This window comes from Oncorhynchus mykiss, chromosome 5 (genome assembly GCF_057628025.1).
Source record: "Oncorhynchus mykiss isolate SJ-2025 chromosome 5, ASM5762802v1, whole genome shotgun sequence".
NCBI lineage: Eukaryota > Metazoa > Chordata > Actinopteri > Salmoniformes > Salmonidae > Oncorhynchus > Oncorhynchus mykiss.
This window is the reverse complement of record NC_143026.1, coordinates 36865008-36886837: the sequence shown is the minus strand read 5'-3', so window position 1 is coordinate 36886837 and position 21830 is coordinate 36865008. Positions and strand designations below refer to the sequence as shown.

The window sequence follows — 21830 nt, the reverse complement described above, 5'->3', positions numbered from 1 at the left end:
CAGGAGGTGAGGCCTCATTTAACACAGTAAATTCATCAGGCTTAAGCCATGTTTCAGTCAGGCCAATCACATCAAGATTATGATCAGTGATTAGTTCATTGACTATAATTGCCTTTGAAGTAAGGGATCTAACATTAAGTAGCCCTATTTTGAGATGTGAGGTATCATGATCTCTTTCAATAATGACAGGAATGGAGGTGGTCTTTATCCTAGTGAGATTGCTAAGGCGAACACCGCCATGTTTAGTTTTGCCCAACCTAGGTCGAGGCACAGACACGGTCTCAATGGTGATAGCTGAACTGACTACACTGACTGTGCTAGTGGCAGACTCCACTATGCTGGCAGGCTGGCTAACAGCCTGCTGCCTGGCCTGCACCCTATTTCATTGTGGAGCTAGAGGAGTTAGAGCCCTGTCTATGTTGGTAGATAAAATGAGAGCACCCCTCCAGCTAGGATGGAGTCCGTCACTCCTCAGCAGGTCAGGCTTGGTCCTGTTTGTTGGTCCTGTCAGGTCAGGCTTGGTCCTGTACTTTGTTTTTCACCTGACATGTTCTAGTCAGGTTGCTTGTGCATGAAAGCATTAAATCTTCTAATTAGTATACATATTATAATAACAATGTCATTGTCAGGAACTGGTTATCTTCCTTCAAAACAAACACTTTGCACCTAGATCTGACTTCAAAGAACCCTGGGATGCCATGGGGATTGGGTCCTGATTGTGATTAGAATGATTTCACAGAAGACTGATACCTTTTCATTTCTGTCTCGTGCATGTTGTTACCCTGTTTGTGTAAAGATTTTTTACCTCCACCAACACTTTGCAGGCCAAGGTCATGGTGTCAGGCAAGGGTAAATATAGGGCTGTCAGTTGGGTCTTTGTTTGGGACAATCTAGGCTTTCAGTGCTGGGCTCCACTGAGCCCGTTGGCACAGCATAATGCCCTCGTTCAGACTGCTCCATTTTCACATACCTGCCATTCAAGGGTGCATTACCATGGGAACTGGGTGACAACTGGCTGCTGGGGGGACAGAAAGGGAGGTCGATAAAGTAGAAAAGTGTCAAACCGGAATGTCTTATTTTCCAGTATTGGAACTGTTGTTAATGATGGTGATGTCTAGGATGAATGGTTATTTTCCAGTGCTGGAACTGTTGTTAATGATCTAGGATGAATGGTTATTTTCCAGTATTGGAACTGTTGTTAATGATGGTGATGTCTAGGATGAATGGTTATTTTCCAGTATTGGAACTGTTGTTAATGATGGTGATGTCTAGGATGAATGGTTATTTTCCAGTGCTGGAACTGTTGTTAATGATGGTGATATCTAGGATGAATGGTTATTTTCTAGTGATGGAACTGTTGTTAATGATCTAGGATGAATGGTTATTTTCCAGTGCTGGAACTGTTGTTAATGATGGTGTTATCTAGGATGAATGGTTATTTTCTAGTGATGGAACTGTTGTTAATGATCTAGGATGAATGGTTATTTTCTAGTGACGGAACGGTTGTTAATGATGGTGTTATCTAGGATGAATGGTTATTTTCTAGTGATGGAACTGTTGTTAATGATGGTGATGTCTAGGATGAATGGTTATTTTCTAGTGACGGAACGGTTGTTAATGATGGTGATGTCTAGGATGAATGGTTGAGTTTTGACAGTACAAAAAAGGCTTAAATATCAGCTGAATACAAATTAAACATTTTGTTTTGCAAAGAGAGAATAGGGAGAGGTCTCTCTTAAAGCTGGATCCGTAATGGTGAAACTACCACATCCATTTGCGATATTACAACAACAAAGAAGTTACTTCAAACAACATACACTTTTTTTCCCCTAATTTTTGCACGTGATAGAACAGCGGAGTACTCTATTTTGCTTTTTTTTACCACGATGCTGGATGCTCCTCTACCTTTCATCAAAAAAACAAAAACCAGAACAAATGCACTGGGGCGACGAGTGGCGCTGTTTTCCTTTATACGGATTTCAACTTCAGAGGCATCTTCTTAGACACCATTCTGCCTGTTATGATGTCAATGGAGTCAGGCCACCCATTGGGCAGAGGACAAGGCTGAGCAAAGGGGACATCGCACAAGCTCGCAAACTCTACAAGTGTACAAGACATATCCAACTTCACAGACCCCCTGACTCATGTAGGCTTTTCACCCCAAGATCTGACTACTACCCATTCAAAGGAGACGGATTGATTCTTTAGTTTCCAAAAATTGGAATTCAGTTTATTGTTGTAATCTGGAGAAATCAAGCCCCAGGAACGGGCCACAGTTGTTACAATTCAACAACCAATCAATCAGCAACCATCAAGTGCTTGGTATTATGCCTCCTTTTTAAGGCTAAGGGAAATCTTAGTTGAGACAGCTGAAACGAAAGCTTGTCTTTTGTATCCCAGCAAAGTTTCTCTATTGTAGCTTACTGTATCCATTTCTGTGGTGTGTTTAGAGTGAGTTTTTTTTTTACTGTGTGCTGTGTTGTGTTTCGTGGGCAGGGTGTGGGGACCGCCTACAGGACAGTAGTGGAAACTTCTCCTCTCTTGGTTATTCCAATGGATATGCAGCCTACGTCCACTGTATCTGGAGGATCTCTGTCACACCTGAAGAGAAAGTAGGTTGAAAACAGCCACAGGCTAGCCGTCAAACTCAGTTCATATCTGTGCAGTGAGTTTCTCAGTGAGTTCTGTCAGTTCACTTGACAACAAACAAATCGTATCCTACAACCAAAGGAGATTATAGTTCTGTTTGAATTTTATTGAAGTGCATTGGTTTCAGTCTTCCCTGTTTAGAATTGTTCAGAAATAGCCTCTTAATAGCCTCAGAAGTCTGTGGCTCTGGAGTTGAATCCATGCCTTGCAGCCAATGGGTTGTAGGTTTAAATCACATTTTTTTGTGGATTTCTTGAGAGCAGCAGGTTTCCTAGCGGTTAAAACCTCTTAGGGCTGAGATCCCGTTAACGGGATCGATATGACAACAGCCAGTGAAAGTGCAAGGTGCCAAATTCAAAACAACAGAAATCTCACAATTAAAATTCCTCAAGCATACAAGTATATTATACCATTTTAAAGGTAATCTTGTTGTTAATCCCATCACAGTGTCCGATTTCAAATAGGCTTTACAGCGAAAGCACTACAAACGATTATGTTAGGTCAGAGCCAAGCCACAGAAAACACAGCCATTTTTCCAGCCAAAGAGAGGAGTCACAAAAAGCACAAATAGAGATAAAATTCATCACTAACCTTTGATGATCTTCATCAGATGACACTCATAGGACTTCATGTTACACAATACATGTATGTTTTGTTCGGTAAAGTTAATATTTATATAAAAGTATCTCAGTATACATTATGTTATGTTATGTTCAGTAGTTCCAAAAACATCCAGTGATTTTGCAGAGAGCCACGTCAATTTACAGAAATACTTATCATAAATGTTGATGAAAATACAAGTGTTATACATGGATTAAAGATATACTTCTCCTTAACTTCTTGCGTCGAGCAATCCCGTATCCGGGAGCGTAATCATAGCCTCAAGCTCATTACCATAACGCAACGTTAACTATTCATGAAAATCGAAAAAATGAAATGAAAGAAATATATTCACTCACAAGCTTAGCCTTTCGTTAACAACACTGTCATCTCAGATTTTCAAAATATGCTTTTCAACCATAGCTACACAAGCATTTGTGCAAGAGTATTGATAGCTAGCATTAAGCCTAGCATTCAGCAGGCAACATTTTCACAAAAACAAGAAAAGCATTCAAATAAAATAATTTACCTTTGAAGAACTTTGGATGTTTTCAATGAGGAGACTCTCAGTTAGATAGCAAATGTTAATTTTTTCCAAAAATATTATTTGTGTAGGAGAAATTGCTCCGTTTTGTTCATCACGTTTGGCTAAGAAAAAAAACAGAAAATTCAGTCAGTACAACTCTGAATTTTTTTCCAAATTAACTCCATAATATCGACAGAAACATGGCAAACGTTGTTTAGAATCAATCCTCAAGGTGATTTTCACATATCTATTCGATGATAAATCATTCGTGGCAGTTGGGTTTCTCCTCAGTAGCAAACGGAAAAGTACTGCAGCTGGAGATTACGCAATAATTGCGACGGAGGACACCAAGCGACCACCTGGTAAATGTAGTGTCTTATGGTCAATCTTCCAATGATATGCCTACAAATACGTCACAATGCTGCAGACACCTTGGGGAAACGACAGAAAGTGTAAGCTCATTCGTGGCCCATTCACAGCCATATAAGGAGTCATTGGAACACAGCGCCTTCAAAATCTGGGGGACTTCCTGTTTGAAATGTCATCTTGGTTTCGCCTGCAGCATCAGTTCTGTGGCACTCACAGACAATATCTTTGCAGTTTTGGAAACGTCAGAGTGTTTTCTTTCCAAAGCTGTCAATTATATGCATAGTCGAGCATCTTTTCGTGACAAAATAAAAAGACAAAATGTCAAAAAGTTCCATTACAGAACGTAGAAACTTGTCAAACATTGGTTGGAATCAATCTTTAGGATGTTTTTAACATAAATCTTTGATAATATTCCAACCGGAGAATTCCTTTGTCTTCAGAAAAGCAAAGGAACAGGAGATACCCTCTGAAATGCGCGTGACCATGCTGTGACTGCTGCCAGACCTCTGACTCATTCCACTCTCATTCGGGCCCACTTCACAGTAGAAGCCTCAAACAAGTTTCTAAAGACGGTTGACATCTAGTGGAAGCCTTAGGAAGTGCAAGATGACCAATATCCCACTGTAACTTCAACAGGGGCTGAGTTGAAAATCAACCAACCTCAGATTTCCCACTTCCTGGTTTGATTTTCTCTCGGGTTTTTGCCTGCCATATGAGTTATGTAATACTCACAGACATCATTCAAACAGTTTTAGAAACTTCAGAGTGTTTTCTATCAAAATATACTAATAATATGCATATATTAGCAACTGGGACTGCGGAGCAGGCAGTTTACTCTGGGCACGTCTGGGCACCTTATTCATCCAAGCTACTCAATACTGCCCCAAAGGCCATAAGACATTTTAAGAGCATTGAGCCAGTAACCGAAAGGTCGCTTGTTTGATTCCCGACTAGCCGAATTGGTGAGAAATCTATCATTGTGCCCTTCAGCAAGGCTGTCTGTCTGTCTGTCTGTCTGTCTGTCTGTCTGTCTGTCTGTCTGTGTGCCTGTCTGCCTGTCGGCCTGTCTGTCTGTGTGCCTGTCGACCTGTCTGTCTGTCTGTCTGTCTGTCTGTCTGTCTGTCTGTCTGTCTGTCTGTCTGTCACAGATCATTTTGAACCTTACCTCCATGGACCTACAGGACTCACTTGTATTGATATGACCATGTGGAGGACGGAAATGAGTTCTGGAGAAAAAACCCTCTGGAAGGTCTTTACATGGACGAAGATTTAGAGTGGAACCCATCCACAGGGAACTCTTCAGAGAGGCCTGTTGTCTACATCTGCCAATACAGTTTTTCTCAGTCGCTTTGGTGCATTTTTCACATCATCCCTAACATGTGCAAAATAATAAGTGCATTTCTCAGAACAATTTGTACAAACTGCAATATACAATAGATATATTTCTAAAGCTAGTCAGTCACTAAAAATCATTAGTACATCTCTCAAAAGTAAATATTAATGCCAATGATCATGTCAGTGTCATCAGAATGATGTCATTGAGTCATTGTTCACAAACAAGGTCGTCAAAATGTTTAGGCATGTTGTCAATGTAACTGTGCACTTTGACAGTATTACCTGATGTAAATTTAGGCTACAGTTTGGATGACAGTTACTGTATTGAAAATGCACAAGGCTGCACTTCTATGGCATATATCAATTTCAACAGTACTATTTACATATTACTGTATGTGGGTTATTGATTGAAAGAGACTGGACAACCCAAGGGGCACAAAGGAAGAAAAACTAAATTAGAAAGAAACACAGGAAACCACCCCTAAGGCACAACTTTGCCCGCAGCACTGTTGTGCTGTCTCTACACATCCAGACGTTCCTGTCTGTCGGCCCACATATTCTCATCCACATCACACCGGATATTTTCCCTTCCAATGTAACGTGGAAAGAATCTTTTGGAATGCCTTATCCATCCTCTGCAGGCGTCTACTGTGATGTCCTCACACGCTGCATCCATTGCAGCCAACAGGGTCATCTGTGTGTGTGGCTGACGATCGTACACCTCCCACCTCCATGCTGAAAATAACTCCTCAATTGGGTTAAGGAATGGTGAATAAGGTGGGAGGAATTCTATGAGCATCCTCGGGTGGGTCACAAACCATTGCCTTATGATGTTTGATCGTTGGAAACTCACATTATCACAAATGACCACATACTTTGGCAAATCCTCTCTAAACAGACCCCTCTCATCACCATGAATGAGAGCCCTGTAGAGAGTCTCTGAAAAGTTGAGTAGATGCTGGGTGTTGTATGGCCCTATAAGGGGGATATGGGTTAGGACACCATGCTCCGAAATAGCAGCACACATGGTGATGTTTCCTCCCCATTGGCCTGGCAAATCCACAGTAGCTCTGTGACCGATGATATTCCGACCCCACCTTCTGCATTTGGTCAGGTTGAAGCCAGCCTCATCCACGTATACAAAGTTGTGAGAGGGTTCACTTGATTCCAACTCCATTATACTCTACATCCCAGAACACACAGTTGAATTTGTTTTGGTAAGGAAGAGTGACATAAAATGTACATATATTGCATGTTCCTTCCACAGCAATGGAAATGTGTGCAGTTTATGCTTACTGTACTATGTATCACTATACAATGTTGCTGTGAAGTACAGTGCCTTGCGAAAGTATTCGGCCCCCTTGAACTTTGCGACCTTTTGCCACATTTCAGGCTTCAAACATAAAGATATAAAACTGTATTTTTTTGTGAAGAATCAACAACAAGTGGGACACAATCATGAAGTGGAACGACATTTATTGGATATTTCAAACTTTTTTAACAAATCAAAAACTGAAAAATTGGGCGTGCAAAATTATTCAGCCCCCTTAAGTTAATACTTTGTAGCGCCACCTTTTGCTGCGATTACAGCTGTAAGTCGCTTGGGGTATGTCTCTATCAGTTTTGCACATCGAGAGACTGACATTTTTTCCCATTCCTCCTTGCAAAACAGCTCGAGCTCAGTGAGGTTGGATGGAGAGCATTTGTGAACAGCAGTTTTCAGTTCTTTCCACAGATTCTCGATTGGATTCAGGACTGGACTTTGACTTGGCCATTCTAACACCTGGATATGTTTATTTTTGAACCATTCCATTGTAGATTTTGCTTTATGTTTTGGATCATTGTCTTGTTGGAAGACAAATCTCTGTCCCAGTCTCAGGTCTTTTGCAGACTCCATCAGGTTTTCTTCCAGAATGGTCCTGTATTTGGCTCCATCCATCTTCCCATCAATTTTGACCATCTTCCCTGTCCCTGCTGAAGAAAAGCAGGCCCAAACCATGATGCTGCCACCACCATGTTTGACAGTGGGGATGGTGTGTTCAGGGTGATGAGCTGTGTTGCTTTTACGCCAAACATAACGTTTTGCATTGTTGCCAAAAAAGTTAAATTTTGGTTTCATCTGACCAGAGCACCTTCTTCCACATGTTTGTTGTGTCTCCCAGGTGGCTTGTGGCAAACTTTAAACAACACTTTTTATGGATATCTTTAAGAAATGGCTTTCTTCTTGCCACTCTTCCATAAAGGCCAGATTTGTGCAATATACGACTGATTGTTGTCCTATGGACAGAGTCTCCCACCTCAGCTGTAGATCTCTGCAGTTCATCCAGAGTGATCATGGGCCTCTTGGCTGCATCTCTGATCAGTCTTCTCCTTGTATGAGCTGAAAGTTTAGAGGGACGGCCAGGTCTTGGTAGATTTGCAGTGGTCTGATACTCCTTCCATTTCAATATTATCGCTTGCACAGTGCTCCTTGGGATGTTTAAAGCTTGGGAAATCTTTTTGTATCCAAATCCGGCTTTAAACTTCTTCACGACAGTATCTCGGACCTGCCTGGTGTGTTCCTTGTTCTTCATGATGCTCTCTGCGCTTTTAACGGACCTCTGAGACTATCACAGTGCAGGTGCATTTATACGGAGACTTGATTACACACAGGTGGATTGTATTTATCATCATTAGTCATTTAGGTCAACATTGGATCATTCAGAGATCCTCACTGAACTTCTGGAGAGAGTTTGCTGCACTGAAAGTATAGGGGCTGAATAATTTTGCACGCCCAATTTTTCAGTTTTTGATTTGTTAAAAAAGTTTGAAATATCCAATAAATGTCGTTCCACTTCATGATTGTGTCCCACTTGTTGTTGATTCTTCACAAAAAAATACAGTTTTATATCTTTATGTTTGAAGCCTGAAATGTGGCAAAAGGTCGCAAAGTTCAAGGGGGCCGAATACTTTCTTAAGGCACTGTATGCTTGCCAATTGATTCTTCATGAGATGCACCTTTGAGCAATTTAGACAACTGGTTGATTGTTGGTTGAACTAACACTTCACATTCCTTCATGAGTGAGGGTCAATTTCACCTGCACGATTCATCAATTCACGTTTTTGTACAAAATGTCTAATAGAAATGTGTAAAACTATGCTTGACAGTTTATGACAAATAGTTCAACAATTTTGCATGTAATGACTTATGCAAGGAACTAATGCCTAGATGTTTTGAGGGGTAAGACTATTCAACAGAGAACCATCTACTATATTTTGATCAACATGACATGAGCAATTGCTAATGTGGAAAAAAGCTGACAGTTGTACATTATCAATTGCAATTTGTTCAAAGGAGTAAGAAATTGCTTTAATGATGTGCACAAGTGACTAGATGATTTGGAATTTGTACAAGTAGTATCAAGAATTGCACTTTTGATCTAAGAAATGCACCAAAGCGACTGAGAAAAACTGTAAGTAATTTAGAAAACATCTGTGCCTAATTTAATGTTCACCTGAGATTTGGAATTCCTAGAGCAGAACAGTTTATGAAAATGTAGAGAATTTCAATAGAATGTACAATATGTTCAGAATAATACACTGATGCATAAAGATCAGACTTCACCAGCTGCCTGTGTAACTGAGATTAACTAAGAGCTGCCCGCCTCAGTGTTGTTATTAGTCATTACCCTGGAGTTGTTGTTGTGTTTTTATTTGTTTATCTTTCATATCAGGACATTACTATGGGGACAGTCTACCTGGCCTCATTGTTTCCACGGACTGTCGGCTATGGATAGATTCCAGGAGCAGCAGCAACTGGGTGGGCAAGGGTTTCTCAGCCATGTATGTATCAGCCATTTCACCATTGACCATATTGTCTATATATTGTCTAAATGTCCTTCTTTTAGTGTCTGAAAAGCCTTAGTTTTCTGCAATATTCAAATTACGTAAGCGCTATAAACACTAACACAAAACTCATGTTTTGCCACTATATTCCCTTGATTTAAAAAAAGAGGGAAGTTGATATTGTTGTTAGAAGAATTCATGGAAGGTGTACCGCCCCTTCCTCTCTCACCAGCCATCTGTGGGGGAGAGGTGAACAGGAACAATGGCCAGATCCAGTCACCTAACTACCCGGATGACTACCGGCCCAGCAAGGAGTGTGTGTGGAAGATCACAGTAGCACAGGATTTCCATGTGGGCCTCTCCTTCCAGTCATTTGAGGTAAAGATTATGAAGCAGAAAGGGAAGTGGAATGTCATTTTCACTCAATCATGTACTTGTATGCAGTGCTTGACTTGGACTGAAATAGATGCCGGAAATTATTTTGGGTGACTGTACTGTTTATATTTAGGTGCCGGTTTATATTTAGGTACTTTTGAGCTAATATTTTAAACTCAAAATACGCAAAATAATAAATGTTCTCTCACTGTCAACTGCGTTTATTTTCAGCAAACTTAACATGTGTTAATATTTGTATAAACATAACAAGATTCAACAACTGAGACATAAACTGAACAAGTTCCACAGACATGTGACTAACAGAAATGCAATAATGTGTCCCTGAACGTTCCTCTGCACAGCCACGCACAACCTTTTCTCAGCTGGCACAATTTGATTGGCTGCTGTCCGATTCAAACTGTAATCCGTTAAATGAAGAGTTGATGCGCTGCACACTTTTTTTTAATGGCATCATTTTTAATATTTGGGCTTGGGGAAGGTATCAAGTCATAAGTCATAAGGCTAAAGGTCAAGTCAAGTCACGAGTCATTGTTGTTAAAGTCAAAGTCGAGTTGCAAGTCATCATATTTGTGACTCGAGTCTGACTCGAGTTCAAGTCATGTGACTCGAGTCCACACCTCTGCCAGGACGTATACTTGAAGCATACGCGGACCAACTGGCAAGTGTCTTCACTGACATTTTTAATCTCCCCTCACCGAGTCTGTAATACCTACATGTTTCAAACAGACCACCATAGTCCCTGTGCCCAAGAAAGCGAAGGTAACCTGCCTGAATGATTACCGGGCCCCTAACATAAAAATCAGAATGATTCAGATTAAAATAATGTACTGAACAATATGTGTTATCAATGTACTAACTATAAGCTTCTGCTGCTCTATACTACAATTGTGCAGATTCTAGTTTCCACCTTCATCCTTTGCCTATATTAATATTACTGCAAACAATTTTGGTTCCGAAAGTTAGCAAAAGTTGTCTGTGTCATGAGATTTTTATGATGCTTTACTATAAATAACTACACAATTGGTGACTTGTTTTTTAATACACTGCTCAAAAAAATAAAGGGAACACTTAAACAACACAATGTAACTCCAAGTCAATCACACTTCTGTGAAATCAAACTGTCCACTTAGGAAGCAACACTGATTGATAATAAATTTCACATGCTGTTGTGCAAATGGAATAGACAACAGGTGGAAATTATATGCAATTAGCAAGATACCCTCAATAAAGGAGTGGTTCTGCAGGTGGTGACCACAGACCCCTTCTCAGTTCCTATGCTTCCTGGCTGATGTTTTGGTCACTTTTGAATGCTGGCTGTGCTTTCACTCTAGTGGTAGCATGAGACGGAGTCCACAACCCACACAAGTGGCTCAGGTAGTGCAGCTCATCCAGGATGGCGCATCAATGTGAGCTGTGGAAAGAAGGTTTGCTGTGTCTGTCAGCGTAGTGTCCAGAGCATGGAGGCGCTACCAGGAGACAGGCCAGTACATCAGGAGATGTGGAGGAGGCCGTAGGAGGGCAACAACCCAGCAGCAGGACTGCTACCTCCGCCTTTGTGCACGGAGGAGCAGGAGGAGCACTGCCAGAGCCCTGCAAAATGACCTACAGCAGGCCACAAATGTGCATGTGTCTGCTCAAACGGTCAGAAACAGACTCCATGAGGGTGGTATGAGGGCCCGACGTCCACAGGTGGGGGTTGTGCTTACAGCCCAACACCGTGCAGGACGTTTGGCATTTGCCAGAGAACACCAAGATTGGCAAATTCGCCACTGGCGCCCTGTGCTCTTCACAGATGAAAGCAGGTTCACACTGAGCACATGTGACAGACGTGACAGAGTCTGGAGACGCCGTGGAGAACATTCGGCTGCCTGCAACATCCTCCAGCATGACCGGTTTGGCGGTGGGTCAGTCATGGTGTGGGGTGGCATTTCTTTGGGGGGCCGCACAGCCCTCCATGTGCTCGCCAGAGGTAGCCTGACTGCCATTAGGTACCGAGATGAGATCCTCAGACCCCTTGTGAGACCATATGCTGGTGCGGTTGGCCCTGGGTTCCTCCTAATGCAAGACAATGCTAGACCTCATGTGGCTGGAGTGTGTCAGCAGTTCCTGCAAGAGGAAGGCATTGATGCTATGGACTGGCCCGCCCATTCCCCTGACCTGAATCCAATTGAGCACATCTGGGACATCATGTCTCGCTCCATCCACCAACGCCACGTTGCACCACAGACTGTCCAGGGGTTGGCGGATGCTTTAGTCCAGGTCTGGGAGGAGATCCCTCAGGAGACCATCCGCCACCTCATCAGGAGCATGCCCAGGCGTTGTAGGGAGGTCATACAGGCACGTGGAGGCCACACACACTACTGAGCCTCATTTTGATTTGTTTTAGGGACATTACATCAACGTTGGATCAGCCTGTAGTGTGGTTTTCCACTTTAATTTTGAGTGTGACTCCAAATCCAGACCTCCATGGGTTGATACATTTGATTTCCATTGATCATTTTTGTGTGATTTTGTTGTCAGCACATTAAACTATGTAAAGAAAAAAGTATTTAATAAGAATATTTCATTCATTCAGATCTAGGATGTGTCATTTTAGTGTTCCCTTTATTTTTTTGAGCAGTGTATATGGTATGTGTATATGTATATGGTATTGGATTAAATCATTAATATATGTTTCAGATTAAATCATTTATTGCCAATTCTTATTGCCAATTCTTCTGCCCTATGCATAATTCCTAAATATGTGACTAAATAACGTACCCAAAATGTTTTTAAAAATCCTGAACTATATGGACTGCGGCCTCAATGTGGTACCGACAGAGAACAAGCATGTGTGAAACTGCAACTGTAGTGTCAAGACATTATGTGGGCATTCCTGAGTAAGTTCAACAGGAGATAAACCATGGCAGAAAATACTCTGAAACAGTATTTTGCCCATCCCCGGGCAGGCTTGGGTAGAACAGGTTAAGGCAGTTGTCCTTGTGTTTGTTCCCTGTAAACAAAACTCATATTACACTGCCCCAAGAGCCCAGTGTCGAGCCTTCTTGTAAGCAAACCCATTTATAATGTCTTTCAAGTTTAATTTTCTAGCTAACTGGTTTTCAATTGAAGGATGGCAGGCTGTTCAACCTGTCTTGGCACATTGTAGATCTCCGATAGTTCTTTATAAGTTTCAGTTCACCTCCAGCAACTGTTCCAGGCATTGTACAGAAGATTTACAGTGCAATGCACACCTCTCCAAAAATGCTCTGCAGCTGCATCTTGTGGATGTCCTTTAGGAGTTCTACAGGAGAAAGACCATCTGAAAAAGTGGCACCATATATCGTCTTTAGATGTCACACTTCCTTTTCAAATCCATCTGTGAGATCTTTGGAGTACTTGTTTCTCAATTTGTGGCAAGATACACACATTTTGTTTTCAGTCATTTTCCTAAATGTAAGTGTTGGTGAAAACTCCTCGCATATAGTTGCAATCGTGTGGAACCGCATGTCCAAATGATTGTTCATACTATCCAGAGCCACATAAAACAGTGTGTTGAGAAATCCAGTGTCTGACTTCTGTTCATCTGCTATGTCATCTTCAGTCTCATCAGGGAAACGTTTTCTTTTTTTCTGGCGGCTCCTCTGTTCACTGTGAATCTGAGTAGTTCCACCCATTTCATTTGCCACCATGGAGGCTTCTGCCAGAAGAGCGTCCCATTGATTACACAGAGCCTGTATTTCTTCCTGTAGTGCCTTAATGTGAGCTGCTTCAGTGTGCAGAGAAATATTTCCTGACGGAAGAATTAGGCTTCATTCTCAATGCACTGCAAAACCTTTACCAAGAAAGTGAGCGAGAAGATTGCCTTGAAAGACATGAAGCAGCTTTTCAGACCTTTTGCCTCAGATTTGGCTTCGTTTGTCAGGCTGCAGGTAGCAAGAGGCATGTCTAGGGCCTTGATGATAGACGGTAAATTAGTTACCACTGGTTGGACCACAGCAGTATGCTCACTCCATCGTGTGTCTGAAAGGCGTTTAAAGACAGGAGCCAGTCCTTTCCTTGAGAATGGCCCATCGTTCTGGGCTAGCACTTGTAAAGATGATTCACACAGCCAAAAAAGTCTGATACTTCCGGGCACGACTGAGCTGCATGTAATCCCGCAAGATTAAGAGTTGAGAGAGTGGGAGGCACAAGGTGAGTATGTGGCCAGTGGATTATTTTGCAGTATGTTTTCTTGAATTCCCTTCACTTTCCCTGACATATTTTCACCATTATCATAGCCTTTACCACAGCAATCTGCTATGTCAATACCATGCCCTTCCAATATTTCACTGCCTGTCTTTCTAGCAAAATCTTTAAATTCAAGACAACGTTCAATTATTTCCCAGTCACCTGTTCCCTGAACTTTATCTTTCTGTACATATCTCACCAATAATACATTTTGCTCAGTACGAGAAATGTCTGGAGTTGCATCACATATAACTGAGTAATAGATTACATCTTCTCTTTCATAAAGTACTGCTTTCAAAACCCTTTGACCACATATTCCTGAGAACTCGTTTTAGCTCTCAGGGCTGAGGTAATGAGTCAGCCGTGCTCCTTTCTTTTTGTCCCTGACTTTCTGTAAGTGCTCACGTAATAGCAGGTCATAATTTGACAACAGTTCAAGTAAGCCTAGGCAATGTCCATTACGCACATCAAGATGGAGTGATTTCCCCTGGAATGGCAGATTCCTAGATGCTAAGTACAGTGTCACATCCACAATCCTTTCTAGAAGTGCTCAGTTTTTTTTCTGACTGGATTTGTTTCTGCCGCTGACTGTCTATACCTGTAGCTGTTGTTACGGTATGCGGCAGATCTTTCCATTTCCAGTAACAGCTCTTGTGAAACACACCCTCCTCATTCTCTGGTAGTTTGTCATACATGCCTCCGCCATTACACTGATGATATCTTATAGTCATCTTTACTATTCAGAACTGGGTGATGGTTTACTTTGCTCATGAGAAAAAAGAAAACACGAATGCAATATAATGCCTTTACACACTTACTATAAATAAGACAGTCTCTCTGCACCTTTTCTCTTCTGTTTGCTGACTTACTGTACTGTTAGTAGTTAGGGAATGGCTTGCCTTCTGAGTCTGGGGGCATGATTTTATACAGTTTTGTCTCCTCACCACACCTGTTGGCTAGTCTGCGAACACTTGCTTCTCTTTCATGGTCTTGTACTTTCTCTGGCCACAGTGCTGGATCATCTAAAACCTCATCTTCCTCACTTTGAATCTGTCCATACTCTTCCTTTCCGTTATTACTTGCTTGTTCAATCTCTTCTGTCACTCCTTCACTGGCACTGCTACTACGCCTATGTAGATATTCCATAAAAAAGCAGCCGTTTCCAGCTACAATAGTCATTTACAACATTAACAATGTCTACACTGCATTTCTGGTCAATTTAATGTTATTTTAATGGACAAAATGTTTTGCTTTTCTTTCAAAAACAAGGACATTTCTTGGTGACCTCAAACTTTTGAATGGTAGTGTATTTACTAGGCCAGGACTGTGCAAATGCTGGCCCGGGGGCCGTATGCGGCCCGCGACCTGATTCAATATGGCCCGCGGAATCATGCTCAGATCACGTAAAGATTTTGTGATAGTAAAGTTTTGAAAAACATATTTGTTATTCAAATTAAAAGCCCGATGAATACTCGCCTATGTGTAATGATTTAACTCCTCCCGCTTGTGGGACATTTATTTTCAAGGCACGTATAAATAACTGCATGAGGACAGGCAGTGACTGGCAGGTTGATATACATGTCACAGTTACAAATAGTAGCTGGCTAGAAATTGTGCCAAAATGAGTTTTTCAAAGATTTCAAATAAAAGGAAAGTAGACAATGAATGTAGGGTGTTCCAGCAAGAGTGGACATCTAAATATTTATTTATTGAGGTATCAGGGAAAGCTGTGTGCTTAGTGTGCAAAGAGAGCATCGCTGTCTTGAAAGACTACAACTTGTCCCAACACTTCCAGGCGAAGCATGCAGAGAAATATAGAAATATGTCTTCTGAGCAGAGTGCAAGTACATCGAAATAGTTGCTTTCTCCGTTGAAAAAGCAGCAATGACTTTTCACAATACAATAACGACACAATTGTGAGAGCTAGCTATGTACTGCCCCACAAAATTGCTAAACATAGCAAGCCATTCGCTGAGGGCGAATTCATTAAAGAATGTTTAATTGACACTGCAGCAATACTTTGCACCAACAAGAAAGAGCTGTTTGAAAATGTTTCCATGTCAAGACAAACAGTGACATGGTGTGTTGAGTACATTGCAGAGAATATAGAACAACAGTTGAAAGACAAGGTAAAAGATTTCACCTATTTCTCCTTGGCCCTGGATGAGAGCAATGACGCACATGACACGGTGCAGTTGTTGATATTCTTACGAGGCATAACCCCAGACTTTGAACTTACAAGAGGAGTTTGCTTCAGTGCAGTCAATGAAGAGTGCCCAAACTTGACAGGAAAAACCGTTGGCCTCTTGAAAAGGATACAAGATCAAGTAGCTGAGCTGAATCCAGATCAGAATTGTTTTTTTTCCTGCATTACATTATTCATCAGGAGGTGCTCTGTAAATGTGTTCTGAAAATGAGTCATGTTGTGGATACAGTCACAAAAGTGGTAAACTTCATAAGAACAAAATCTTTAAACCTCAGGCAGTTAAACCACAGGTCATGCAGATCTCCCCTACCACACAAACGTGAGATGGCTGAGTTTGGGGAAGGTGCTTAAAAGGGTGTGGGACCTGAAGTCAGAGATTGCTGAGTTTTTGCAAATGAAAAGAAAATATGTGGATTTCCCTCAACTGCAAGATAAAGAATGGTTGGCTGACTTTGCCTTCACCATGTACATCATGGCCTCATGAATGAACTGAATTACAAACTACAAGGGAAGGGCCTTTTTGCACATCAGATGTACAGCCTTGTCAAAGCTTTCAAGGGTAAATTACTCCTCCTGACCCGTCAAGTAGAAGCCAACAAATATCACCCACCTTCCCATACTAGTCTGTTCACTATCAGATGACCAGCGGGAGAAGTACACATCGCTGCTGTGTGCTTTGAACGGTGAGTTTTCTCGTTGTTTTGAGGATTTCAAAGTGTTGGAAAATGACATGCTGTTGGTTTCCTCTCCTTTCACTTTCAATGTGGATATCGCTCCCACTGACCTGCAACTTGTGCATATTGATGTACAGTCTGATGCAGTGATTGGAGAACTATTCAAAACAATGTCACTGACGAGGTTCTATGCATCTCTCGATTAACAACATTTCCAAAGATTAGGAGTCATGCTCAAAAGATGTTTGTACATTTTTGGGTCAACCAATGTATGTGAACAGACATTTTCAGTGATGAAATATAACAAGTCAAGGCACAGATCATCTCTTTCTGACTCTCACCTCTCAGCAATCCGACGCATAGCGACGTCAGAAACTATACCTGACTTCGCTGCTCTAGTCAATGCCCATCAGAGACATCACTCCTCACACTGATTGAATAGTTTAAATGTAATGTTGAGCTCTCTCTCTTTCTTGTGTTTTTGTGCATACCCGTTAACAAGAGTTCTGTCCGTGGTGCTGAATGCGCAGTGTACTTTTCCCTGCTGCTGCTCACTGCTACTCACGGTTTATTATCTATGCATATTAACTTTACAAATTACGTCGACTAAACTGTACCCACGCACATTGACTCCGCATTGTACCGGTACCACCTGTATATAGTCTCGTTATTATGTCATTTTCTTGTGTTGCTTTTTTATTATTATAATTTTTGAGTTTTGTTTACTTTAGTTTATATTAGTAAATATTTTCTTAACTCTATTTATTGAACTGCATTGTTGGTTAAGGGCTTTTAAGTAAGCATTTCGCAATAATGTGTACACATGGTGTATACGACGCATGTGACAAATACAATTTGATTTGAAATAATCATATTTATAACCGACATAGCAGAGTAGATGTGAATTTGTAGGACAGTTGAGCATCCTGTGTCAACATTCTCCAATGTGCCTTGCCTGTCTCTACGACATATTGAGAGGCATGACCGCTGTGCCTATGACTACCGGGAGGTGAGAAACGAGAAGTCAGAGAGCATTCCACTGCTGGGCTGCTTCTGTGACTAAGACAAACCAGATGACATCAAGACCAGCTCCAACCAGCTCTGGATGAAGTTTGTGTCTGATGGGTCAGTGAACAAGGCTGGATTTGCTGCAAACTACTTCAAAGATCGGAGATCAAGAATAGTGTCCATCTGTGACTAGTGTTAGTGATGATGATGAGAGGCCACAGGATTGGGTGATTTTGCACCAAAATACTTTACAACATTTACTACCGGTGAAGGATTTGTCATAATATATTAGTTCACATGAATATCTGTGGAACCATCTTCTAACATGGCTGACTTATGGAATACAAGAGTTACATTACGTCTTCCTCCGCATATCAGTTCATTTGATATACTTAGTATTTGTGGGCTTTAGATGGAAGGCAGGATGTCCACCTGTGTGTACACAATAAAAGTTTCAATCATTTTACTTTGGCCATTTGCATTATGATGTTGTGGTTAGTGTACGCTGCTTCAATGGGAGGGAAGTCTGAGGGTTTCTTAGAAATGTTAACTCCATTTTCTCTTTTTCCTTCATGGGATTTCACAACGGCCTTTCTGGATGAAAGAGATGGAGTATATTATGAACTCTTTATTTCTGTCGACTGGAAATACTATGTGAAGGAAGTGAAAGTATTAATACAATGTGCAGCAGAAGTGACGGCTTCCTCTGGTTCCTTTCTTCTTAATGGTATATCCTGACAGCTTCTGTGGGTGGTAGAGGGCTCTGTGAGCAGCGCTGTGTGAATACCCTGGGCAGCTACCGATGCGCCTCTGGCCATGGCTATGAGCTCGCCTCAGACAGGCACAGCTGTGAGGGTGAGTATAAGGGGTGCTTACTTATCCATCTCCTAAAAACACCACCAACATAGTATGAATCACACAACTTCACCATCACTGGACAGTCTCAAGGTGTTAAACAACTCAAGCCACAGTCGAACATCACCAAATAACCATCTGAGCAATTGTCCTAATGAAATAATGAGCTTCTCAGGAGATAAATATCCCAATTGTGACATCATTGTAGTTAAAAAACACTAATCAGTCCCTGTCTTCTAACTAAATGTTGATATTCTTTATCACTTGGACATCAATTAGACACAAACTAATTCATGAACTCAGTGTCTGCCACCTCAACAATCCTCCTTTATCCGAGGAAACAGTGTGTTTTTAGAACAGTCATAGCACTTCATCACAGTTGTATTATCAACGATGCACTAAATGGATTTTGAAAAAGCTAGGATACATGCAAAGAGCCTTTTCACATATTCCAGAGCAACAAGACCTGATTCAAAGTCAATTATGAAAATTATTCCATCAAGCTTTGATTGGCATCTGAGGATACATTCGTTTTTATTTTTTTAAACTTTATTTTGCATCAAGAGGACATGATTGCACTTTGCGTAGTATACAGTTTCCGTTGCTAGCGCTAAAGTTATTTTTCTTTCCTAATGCCACTCGAAATATGGTATTCAAAATTACTCTACCTAACGATAATGGATGCTTATTTCATTTTGTAGAGCTGTAGTCTACACCCTAGTGCATATTGAATAACTGAACAACATACAGTTCCAGTCAAAACCTTTAGAACACCTACTCATTCAAGAGTTGTTCTTTATTGTTGCTATTTTCTACATTGTAGAATAATAGTGAAGACATCAAAACTATGAAATAACACATTTGTAATCAAGTAACCAAAAAAGTGTTAAGCAAATCAAAATACATTTTATATTTGAGATTCTTCAAAGTAGCTACCCTTTGCCTTGATGACAGCTTTGCACACTCTTGGCATTCTCTCAACCGGCTTCATGATGTAGTCACCTGGAATGCATTTCCATTAACAGGTGTGCCTTGTTATAAGTTAATTTGTGGAATTTCTTTCCTTCTTAAATGTGTTTGAGCCAATCAGTTGTGTTGTGTCAAGGTAGAGGTGGTATACAGAAGATAGCCCTATTTGGTAAAAGACCAAGTCCATATTATGGCAAGAACAGCTCAAATAAGTAAAGAGAAATGACAGTCCATCATTACTTTTAAGACATGAAGGTCAGTCACTACTAAAGGACACCAATAATAAGAAGACTTGCCTGGGCCAAGAAACACGAGCAATGGACATTAGACCGGTGGAAATTTGTCCTTTGGTTTGACGTGTCCAAATTTGAGATTTTTGGTTCCAACCACCTTGTCTTTGTGAGACGCAGAGTAGGTGAACGGATGATCTCCACATGTCTGGTTCCCACCATGAAGTATGGAGGAAGAGGAGGAGGTGTGATGGTGTGGGTGTGCTTTGCTGGTGACACTGTCTGTCTAACCAGAATGGCTACCACAGCATTCTTCAGAGATACGCCATCCTATCTGGTTTGCGCTTAGTGGGACTATCATTTGTTTTTCAACGGGACAATGAGCCAACACACCTCTCGGTTGTGTAAGGGCTATTTTACCAACAAGGAGTGTGATGGAGTGCTGCATCAGATGACCTGGCATCCACAATCACCCGGCCTCAACCCAATTGAGATGGTTTGGGATGAGTTGGACCGCAGAGTGAAGGAAAAGCAGCCAACAAGTGCTCAGCATATGTGAGAACTCCTTCAAGACTGTTGGAAAAGCATTCCAGGTGAAGCTGGTTGAGAGAATGTCTAGAGCGTGCAAAGTTGTTATCAAGGCAAAGGGTGGCTACTTTGAAGAATCAAAAAAAAAAAAAAAATTGTTTAACACTATTTTGCTTACTACCTGATTCCATGTATTATTTCATAGTTTTGATGTCTTCACTATGTATTCACTATTATTCTACAACGTAGAAGAAAAAAAAACAAGAAAAAAAATAATGAACTTGAATTAATAAGTACCACTTTTGACTGGTACTGTAGGTGGGACCTGACGTTCTCATTAACTTCACTTACTGTAGCAGTTTGCAACCTAGTGAGCTCTCTCAGAGTAGTAAAGAATATCAACATTTAGTTAGAAGACAATGATTGATGACAGCTTTTTAAATACAATGGTCTCAATATTGGGATACTTATTTCCTGAGAAGCTCATTATTCAATTAAAAACCTTGAGACTGTCCTGTGAGTGGGATGGTGAAGTTGTGATTCATACTACATTGATGGTGTTTTAGGAGAACTAGGGTCAGAGACACATTGGTAGCTGTCCAGCGCTGCTCACAACGCCCAATATCAGGCTTGATATTGAAAGGCCGTATCACCCAGAAAGGCCGTATCCATCCATCCAGGAATTACATAAAGCCCTTGACATCCTACTTTACATGGCTCATGAAATCAAAGAGCTGGGGATATAATCTGTCCTCTTGGATTACTGAGCTGTTCGGCGATGTTTCTTTTCCAGCCGGCTGTGATCATGTGGTAAGCAGTGTGTCAGGCCTCTCCGCCAGCCCCAACTGGCCTGAAAAGTACCCCAGCAAGAAGGCCTGTACCTGGGCCCTCTCTACCACCCCAGGCCAAATCATCAAACTTCTATGTTTACTGCTAGTATCATGACAAGATTGGCATTGTTTTAATAGCACCTGTTATGTCATGCTTGTCATTTACATTGTAACAGTACATAGACATGATCAGAATAAGGTTCATGTAGATTCTTACCACCTACCTCGCTGAATCTTCATACAATTTTCAGGTTTTCAAAGAGATCGACATGGAGGCTCATTCGGAGTGTGCCTACAACCACCTGGCGATCTACAATGGGCGTGACGGTTGGGCCCCCAGTCTAGGATGCTTCTGTGGCACCAAGAAACCCTCGCCAGTCATCTCCAACGGCAACAAGATGTTCCTGAGCTTCTTCTCTGAGAACTTAGTCCAGAAGAGAGATTCTTTGAGACAGTGCAGGTGGGTGACACGTACACTGGCATTTGGATTTTGTGACACCAGAAAGGAAAGGACTGAAATGGATCCTTCTTACTTGTGCACAGGGAGATGTGCGAACTTCTATCATGTTTTTTTTTTATTTCAGAGAAATTTGAATAATCAACTAATATTGATTGTATAAT

General features: G+C 41.3%; 1 pseudogene across 1 annotated transcript in view; it reads left to right on the top strand.

Annotated features, from left to right (window-relative positions):
* Positions 1 to 993: 993 nt before the first annotated feature.
* The window catches only part of LOC110522924 (bone morphogenetic protein 1-like), a 49502-nt pseudogene continuing 28665 nt past the window's right edge, over positions 994 to 21830 (top strand). The window contains exons 1-10 of the transcript XR_016496446.1: positions 994 to 1004; positions 1990 to 2113; positions 2497 to 2612; positions 5293 to 5393; positions 9193 to 9305; positions 9533 to 9682; positions 17760 to 17989; positions 18555 to 18652; positions 21173 to 21315; positions 21461 to 21663. The product of XR_016496446.1 is annotated as a bone morphogenetic protein 1-like (transcript). The remainder of the gene's footprint in view (positions 1005 to 1989; positions 2114 to 2496; positions 2613 to 5292; positions 5394 to 9192; positions 9306 to 9532; positions 9683 to 17759; positions 17990 to 18554; positions 18653 to 21172; positions 21316 to 21460; positions 21664 to 21830) is intronic.